This window comes from Melanaphis sacchari, unplaced genomic scaffold (assembly GCF_002803265.2).
Source record: "Melanaphis sacchari strain LSU unplaced genomic scaffold, SCAv2.0 Contig1327_pilon_pilon, whole genome shotgun sequence".
Lineage (NCBI taxonomy): Eukaryota > Metazoa > Arthropoda > Insecta > Hemiptera > Aphididae > Melanaphis > Melanaphis sacchari.
Genome location: NW_020270543.1, coordinates 1 through 9,729, shown reverse-complemented (window position 1 = coordinate 9,729; position 9,729 = coordinate 1). Strand labels below are relative to the sequence as shown.

The 9,729-nt window shown below is 27.8% G+C and overlaps 2 pseudogenes; one reads left to right on the top strand and one right to left on the bottom strand.

The window, feature by feature from the left end:
• Positions 1–1,987: 1,987 nt before the first annotated feature.
• LOC112591345 lies at positions 1,988–3,273 on the top strand (annotated as a pseudogene).
• A 2,255-nt stretch (positions 3,274–5,528) lies between these two features.
• Positions 5,529–7,706, bottom strand: LOC112591344 (annotated as a pseudogene).
• Between the last annotated feature and the right edge of the window lie 2,023 nt (positions 7,707–9,729).

Here is a 9,729-nt window from a genome sequence, read left to right as displayed (position 1 = left end):
CTGGTATACTTCGTTCAATTTACGTATTGCTTGTGTAAGTAGGTAAGTGGGCTCACCTTTATACCCCAAACACCACATTCATTAGTATACATATCGTATAATGTGAAACAAATTAATACCTTTAATTATAAAACAAATAGCCAGCAAACAGTGGTATTGAGGTTAAATATTTTTATATTAAAATAACCAATGCTAATGAAAGTATTATTTTAACAATTTTAGTTTATTGACAACTGTAGTAGGAGTATTTGTGTTTTGTGTGGTAAAATTCTTTAACATGATACGTCTTACACAGAATCATTACATACAATAATATAGATTAAATTAATATCTTTCAAGATATTAATAAAAATAAAACGATATTATAAAAATTTAAGTTTAAAAATGTTGCGTATTGGCGGGAGTGTGGGACTGGGATTATGACAGGGGCTAAAATTTATGTCGAGGACTAAGCCTCCCAAGTCCCCTAGTTACGCCTATGCCGATTATGCCGGGATTTTAATTGTTGAAGACGTCTCGATCCACGATGGTTTCACGTGAGTAATTTGCCTCATTGATGAATTGACGGTACAAAAATATGTTTGAAATATTTTAAGTTGTCTTTCACTGGCAAATCAATCCTACCGACTGCGCCAATTTTTCTGTTGCGATCCCGTTATGTCAACGATCGATACATATATCAACGTAGTAGAAATACTAATGTTTGCAAGTTAAAAGATTAAGTCTTTATTTAATAGAATTAACTCGTACAAGAATACAATTTTATAAGCACAAGATGGTGTGAGTGGTGTTACGACCTGCCTCTGAAATACTGATAGACGAGACCGTGAGTGGTGTTACGACCTGCCTCTGAGCGTCTCGAATATCCCTAACCGTCTGCTGAGCTCTTGCCCTGGTCTCCCTTATATATGGTTAACCGTCAAGAGTGGTGACTGGGGAGGTGGTGACTTCCAATGACCCTAAGGAGCTTACTAAATTAAATGTATTATTCAGTTGGGTACCTTTCCTGCGATTTCATCGGTTCTACGAATTACACGACGTGTGATCAAGTCTTAATTGTCAAATTAAATCGTACAATGTTAACACTGTTGTTTACTCATCATTTCTGAGAAGTCCAAAACGTGTGACCATGTCTTATTCATTATATTTAATATCACGATGTGCAGGTGATCGCCATAGCCATTCGATACTACACTGTTTGAATATGTTATTCCATTCGGTATACACATCACCTCTCCGTATAATATATATGTGTAAAATAACACGGTACGTAACAATAGTATGATACTGTTACGAAACATTCGTTCATTCAAACGAATCTTTTGAACGATAAAAAACAATTTAGATAAGTGACCGAATAAACGAATCAAATGACCGAATCATTTGACTGATTCGATTCGAATCATTCAAATGATCGAATCATCCCATCTCTACCGCCGATCGGCATCTTCCGAGGCATTACATAATCGCGCGACGTGCACCACATCTGTCAGTAGCCAATAGTACCACCTCACCGCCGTCGTCTATGAGCCAAGCGTCAGCTATTCCCGTCACCGAATGCAGATAAGATTGTTAATATAATTATTTATTTGTTTTTCTCTATTTATGTCTCTGATGTGACCTATATCCGGCGACTTACGTGACGTATTGGCGTTAGGCATTGCCCCCCCCCCCCCCCATACAGATACTTGTCAGGTGTGATCATACCCTCCTTTTTGTTATGTGTATGCTATATTATATACGTACACATATATTATGTAAGAAACTGTATATGTAACATGTAATATCCGAAGTAATCGGCAGCCTTTCTTGTGCGAATAACAATACAACGTAACATCTTTTTTTTTTCTCTCAATCGCAAGTCATTGGTTTCTTTATTACCTAACGTTTAAGTACTCGTCCTCCTAACTTCTAATTCGATAGTTCGACATGTTCGCTAGTGTCGCGGGGCCAGCTAAAGACTTAACGTTCGACAACTTTGCGACGGTGCGTCAACAACATATGTGGTGATCATTTTATTGGAAATAAGCCAATAAAGACATCCAAATAGTCCTGCTTATATTCCTACCATTTTTCCGACAGGATACAAAAAGCAAAATAATAACAGTAATCAACAAGACTTCAGATATAAACGTTTTTGCAGCCGTAAAGCTGTTCCGAAGTCTACTAGTGTTGAATGTATTGCTGATAGTAACCGGCATCAATAAAATGCTATTATAAATCATGTAAGAGTACAAGTTTTGTTAGATGTTTCAGATTTAAAAGAATTTTCATTTGAGTGTTCCTTTTTTAATGACAACTGTAATAGTACTTCAATAACTATACCAAATAATTTTATTCTTCGTAAAAATAAAAGATTTCAAGGATCAGTCTTATGGTCCTAGTTCTAAACATTATAGTTCATGTTTAAGCTGTAAAAAATGTCATAGTTTTTAATCTATAAAAAATTTAAATTCTTTAAAAGATTTGATTGGATCTTCGTTTGCAGTTTTTAACATACTTTTAAATGTGCTTCCATATGTAGGTAGAAATAGTATCTTAACAAACAATAACAAATATCTATTATTTTTAATGAAACTAAAACTTGGTATTACTTTTTCGGCTCTTGGAGTTTTATTTAATATTCATCGTACCACTGCCAGCAGAATGTTTATAAGCTTACTTTCTATCTTATGTAAAAAAACTAAACATTTTATATTTTGGCCTAGTAAAAAAACTTCAGTATCTCTCCCCTATGCTTTAAAAAAAAAATATCCTAACTGCCGTTGTATCATAGACTGCACAGAATTAAAAGTAGAGCAGCCTCCTACGGTTGAACAAAAAGTATGCTTGTACTTTAGGTATAAGAGTGCTTACACCGTAAAATGCCTTGTTAGTATAACACCAAATAGTGCCATTAGTTGTCTCTCTAAATGTTATGATGGACGTTCTAGTGATACATTTATCACTAACGACAGTGGATTTCTTTCAAAACTAGAACCAGGTGACCAAGTTTGCGCCGACAAGGGCTTTCCTGGTATTAAAGTAAATTGTGAAGAAAATAGTTCTATTTTAATCATGCCTCCAATTTTACACAATGGTAGGTTTAGTGAAGAGGAAGTTATAGAAACTTATTCTGTAGTAAGTGTTAGAATACACGTTGAAAGATTCTTTGCCAGACTCAAAACATTTAATATATTAAATAAAATTCAAATAAAGCTGCTCCCTTATATTGATAATATAATGTATATTTGTTGTTCCTTAACCAATTTACAACCACCAATTATTAAATAATAATTGCATTTCTTATTATGTTCAGTTTTCTTGAATGTTTACTATTATTATGTTAATAATATTTTATTTTTTTAGCTTTATTTATTATTATTTATTACATATATTTAAATTTTTATTTATAATATTATATACAGTGAATTCCGCTTAATGTGGCCACCGGTTAATATGGGCATCCGCTTATTGTGGGCAAACATGTCTGGTCCCAATACAAATGTATATTAACAATGTTAAATAAAACCGCGTAATATGGACACTCGATTCGGTTTATGTGGGCAATTTTTTTTTTTTTTTTTTCATAATGTTAGAATATACACATAAGTATTTAAAAACGACTAATTTAATAGGATTTTGTCGTATTTATGAGATTGTGTTTATCGAAAGTAATAAAAATCATTAACATTCAAACAAACAAATTTCACCAAAGAGAGGCGAAAAAGTGCATTGATTTCTTGCAGAAGTTCTTCATGCAAGAGGGAAACGAAAATAGTCCGTCTGATAAACTTGAAGCGTGTGACCATTTTGTCAACCAGATTCATACTAAACAGCTTAGACAACGAAAAATTACAACGTTTTGTATACCTTCTACAACCAAAGATTAATTTTATTTAATATATTATAGGTATTTAGTTTTATTTATATACCTAGTAATTATTTAACATTTTTTTCAATTATATGATAATACAAATATATTTTTTTATAAAAATTATTTTTTTTTTACTAATTTCGGTTTTTATGGGCAACCGCTTAATGTGGGCAAACAGAGCTGGTCTCAACGTGCCCACATTAAGCGGAATCCACTGTATTGTTATAAATATACATATTTATTAATATACAGTATAATTTTGTAATACATTGTTTGAAAACAATAAATAAATACATATATATATAATATTACTAAGTGTAAAAAATAATTGAGTTTTAACACTATATATATAAAAAAAAAAAAAAAAAAAAAAATAAGATCATAAAAATAAAAATATTATTAAATATATGATAATGTAATATTAACAATTTAAATAATTTTAGATAATAGTGAACTCATAAATTTATTATCTTGATTAATAGTTAATAAAATGGGTTTAATATTATTATAAATAAATAAATCACAGAATTTTAAACCTGAACAGTCTATTAATAGTTGGACTTGAGTGTAATAAAAATATAATTTTTTTAACTCAATTTTATTTTTATAATATGTAAGTGTTTTAAATTAGGCACATTATTTAAAATTATTTGTTTATTTTTTACATATAATAGGAAATTTTATTTCAAGAATTTTATTTATTTTTCCATTCTGGAGAACAAAGCCATCAGGGCTTGCACAAATCAATGGTGTCTTACAAAGAATAATTATTTCAGCTTTAAGTACCTTTACTTTCATTCAACTCTTGATATTTTTCAAAAGCTGCAGGCTCAGTTTCTTGACCATACTTGACATTAATATTATCGGTTTTATCTAAATTAGTTTCTTTTACAAGAGTGTCAGCAACCCTAACAGCACATAAAATAACATATATGTAACCACAATATAACTTTATAATATTAGCTTGGTAACAGTTGTGTATTAATATCTATCAGAAATATAACTGTTGTATTACTGTTAAGTGCCTATGTCCGCTTTTTCATAACAAACAAATTTACATTATTTTATATAACATTAATGTTACATAGTTATACTTTTAACATTTAATAATATACAACAGAAATGCTATTGTTGATTACCTATGCATAACTATTATAGGTATGAAATTATTAAAAAGTTATGTACAGATATATAACAGTTTTATATAATATATACCATACTATAATGGAATTTAAAATTATAACATAAAATATTATAATATAAGTTGATATCTATATTATATGTATTATGAATTTTTTTGTCGCCAATCTGTAAATATAATGCAGTAAAAATGTCATAATACTAGTAAAAATTAATATTACTTAACTCTGAATATTACGTTAAAATGTAGCTGAAAACCCATGTAATTTATTCAATTGCATATTATTTATCATACAGAATGCATTTAAAATAAAAGTATGTATATTAACTAGATTTATGACATATTGACTGCAGTATACATTGAATCAAACAAGTGAACAGGATAATTTACTATATAAATAAATAATATAGATATTATTGGTAAAAATATTAATGTTTATTATTATTCAAAAAAAAAAAAATATTGCAATCTTGCAAATAAATATGTATAAATAATGAGATAAATAATAATTAAATATTATTCAGAAATTCTTCAATTTTTGTCACTGTCACCAACAGCATCTTCATCTAGCAGTATTCTTCTGGCCTTTTCTTTTTTCCTGATAATCAAATAATTATGACATAATAGTTTTATTGATTAATTACAATTAATATTAATAAATGTATTCTTACGCTTCTTCTCTTTTAAATCTCTGTGGAGCTTGAACCAACCACTTTGCAACAATATCTCCATACATTTTGTTGGTTAGATCAGCCTTAGTAAAACGAACAAGTACTGAGAACAAAAAATTGTAACTAAAGAAAAAATAACACTATATACTCGTATAAACTTTTATGTTTACATAAATATATATATTATAGATATATAATTATTATATTATTACTTGTATGAACTAAAAGTACAAATAAGCATTCATATATTTATTTTATAATTTATTTGAGTACAGTTAACTAACTTAAAACGGCTTTATTAAATTGTCTAAATTCATTGCTGAATGAACTTTTTGATCCTTTTCCTTTCCAACTGTACTGACAAGCTAACTGGTTAGAAATTACATATGATAGTGCGTTGTTAATTATATCTTCATAATCAGTTCCTCCTAATCTTTTGAGATCATTCACCTAAATAATGTATAAAAAATTCCAATATTTCATTTAAATAATGACATGACTTAAAACAGAAAAAAGAGCATAAATGTCAACCTGCATTAATTAAATATGAAAGGTAGTATAATACCAGTAGTGCTAGTACAATAATTATATACATATAATTACAAATTATTAGTTTTATATTCTAACCAAGCCAACTAATAGTCATATAAATTTGTTTATAACTAAATAATAATTAAGAACTTATTACCGTTTGACAATTATGCAATATTAAAATTAAAATATAATTTTACCAATAAAGTTAAATATGCAGGTTCATTTATTTTATTTTCAGCTGCTTTTAACTGATTATCTGTTAAATATGGGAGATCTGTATCAAAAGTAGGAGTACTACTACCTATAGGTTCTGTACTGTTTAAATAAACATTAGAAGATGTATTCTGATGTAATATATGTTCTTTAACCTCAACAATTTCTTCACGAACTTGTATCAATTCGGAATTAATTTTTGAAAGCATTTTATAAACTTCTTTAGCAGTAAAAACTAGGGAATAATAGAAATTTGTTAAAAATGAAGCAGTTATATCGATCAATATTATTTAATAATTACCTTTTTCAGATGACTTTTGTTTATTTATTTCAGTTTGGCATATATTTGAACTTTGAACTTCTGTTAACAGTTTCAAATGTACTAATTAGATACAATTGTACAATAATTAAGTTACATAAATTCAATATTTAATTTAGATTTAAAAAAGTACTCTGCAGTTATAGCTAGCTGGTGGTATATTAGGTATAATAGTATTAGTTATTAGTGTTGTACATACTTTTTGTCATCGATTTAGGAGTGAAATTAATTGTTTCAACGATTGGATCTGGAAACAGTGGAAACTGAGAAATTATAATATCTTCATGTACATTATGTTGAGCTACAAAATAAAACACAAAAAACTATATATTTTTAATTAATATATTGATAATTTCCATTTGTATTACTTTGGTCTTCAGAAGTTGATTGAGTTTTTAACAAATTTGTATTTTCAATATCATCATCTTTTTGGTCGCTTGTAGTACTATCAGAATCAGATTCGGATAATTTATTAAATAAGTTTTTTTTGCTCTTAGTTGCCTTTTAGCTCGTTTAGCCTTAGGATCTGCATCACTAGCACTTTCTACTTCTGAATACTTTTCAGCTATTTTTAATTTATGCATTCCTTCTTGGTATGTGTCTGTGTAATAAATTAAGTTATAAGCAAAAGTTTAGTGTACAATATACAGCACACGAAGTCTTATAATTAAGAATATACTAAGTGCACTAACTAATTGTTAAGAATATAAAGAAATTTAGTTGATATAGATACCTATTCTATATTATTTATATAAATGCAATAATTATACTTGTTCTGCACAAAACTTTTTTGATAGGATATATTCCCCAAGATGGATCATTAGACCTAGGCACAACTTGACTTGATACCATTTTAGAATATATCATTTTGTTTTCAATTAAAGGCCAATGACATTTTTTGCGATCTGCAGCTAACCAAATTGTAGGAACTAGATTGATGCCATCAGTAAATTCAACAACACTGTACTCCATAATTAATTATTGTATCGTATTAATACCTATAATTATATATTAATGAACACAATTAAAATAATATATTAAATATTTACAATTTTTAAAATATTCCTTTTGGATATGATATAATATAATGTATTTACAGTTTAATTAATTTTCATATTAGGTATGTAGTTGTATACACATTATATAATAGCATGTATAGCACAAATTTAACTTTTATATATGATAACTTGGTATAAAGGTTAGGTAAATTATAAATTTTCCTTATTAATAGAATGAATAATAGGGAAACTCAAATATTTATTTTTATAAGGCATTAACCAAGACTTGCATTTTATATCATCAATATTAAATGAAAACAACCTACAAGACCTGTCAGAATTATTCTGTATTTTACTACAATAAATGCCTAATTTATCAGATTTGCAAGGAGAATTATACAAGTCATAGTTCACATTCTTTAAATTTTCACCAATAAAACTAGTTTCATTATTAAACAATATTATATTTTTAATTTGAACAATCTTCTTATTTTTCAATATACAAAAACAATTTTTAAACTGATCTTGCAAAGAGAAATACAATCTGCCATTTGAAAAAGTTTTATACTGTTTAATATTCAAGTCAACAAAATCAAAAGTTACTGGTCCATCACTATAATCATTTTTATGAACTATTTTTGACTGACATTCCTGTTCATAATTAATTAAAGAATTTTCTCTTTCAATATAACGTTTAGTTAGCTGCTGCAAAGGATGTTGTGATTTTTGTAATAGTTTCTTGACAAACATCATATTATTTTCAAACTTAAACGCTGAAAATACATCTAATGCACCATATTTTTTAACATCATCAGACAAATGAAGTAAATTATGGACATTATGAGAAACTAAGTATTCTCCATATAGATTTTGAAACTTGAAAACAAACATCTGTAATAATTTATGAGAATATGTAATAAAATGTTCTGATTTTATTAGTTCAGGATTTACTAAAATAGATATGGCAATATGGCTACATGTAAAATTATAAAATGATCATAGTAATCAGATTTTAAAACTGACTTTAAAACAACAGGCCCTGTATATAAAAGAAATTGTCGAAATTCAGTAGCTTTCCAGTTTAAAAACTCAGAGAGAGCCCTTGGTTTTCGGGCAAAGTCTTTTGGAGTATATTGTTGCATTTTAATTAATTTGTCAGAAATTACCTTGATATCGGATGGTTTTAATTTTAAAAAACGAGGACCTTTAACCCAAAGATAAATAAGTTTCTTCATAACACCAAGACATACCACATGACAATAATCTAAAAGAACGCATGATACTAACCCAAAACTAGGCACAGATGTAGTAAAAATAGAAATTCCATGTTGATATTTATTCTTGTACAAAAATTTAGAAAAAGCTTCATCAGATCTCAAATTAAATTCTGAATATTCTTCTTCAGATGGAAAACATAATCTATTATCAATGTATTTACCATGTATAGTACATTTAGAACAACTACTATATGCTGTATGTCCACTTGTACATAATACAAACGATTTAGCTGGCGCATCACAAATCAATGCAGACAAAACCACTGTTATAATTTCACCTTCTTCAGTTAAAAATCCATTGTTTATTAAAAGAACTAATTCTGAAATAAACTCTTCTAAATATTCATTAGGACACTTGGGTTTTCCATAACCATGATAAACACCTACTATGAAAACTTTTTGCTTTAAACGCAATTCAGATATCATAATGGGCCAAAAACAACTTTGGTTAGACCGAGAAATAGGTAATCCATCAATATTAAGTGTTAAATTTATTTCTTTAAAACTTCCAATTTCTAATTTCAGAGCTAAAATAATTAAATTTACTGCTTTTTTAAGGCCAAAATGACAGTACTTTCCTCCTTCTATTGACTTTATTCTAACACTACGAGGAGTACTAAGTAAAGTCCTAGCATCACTTGGTAATTTTTTTTTTTTTTTTTTTTTTTTTTTTTTTATTTAAGAATATTTACAATCTATATACAATTTATATAATAAGTA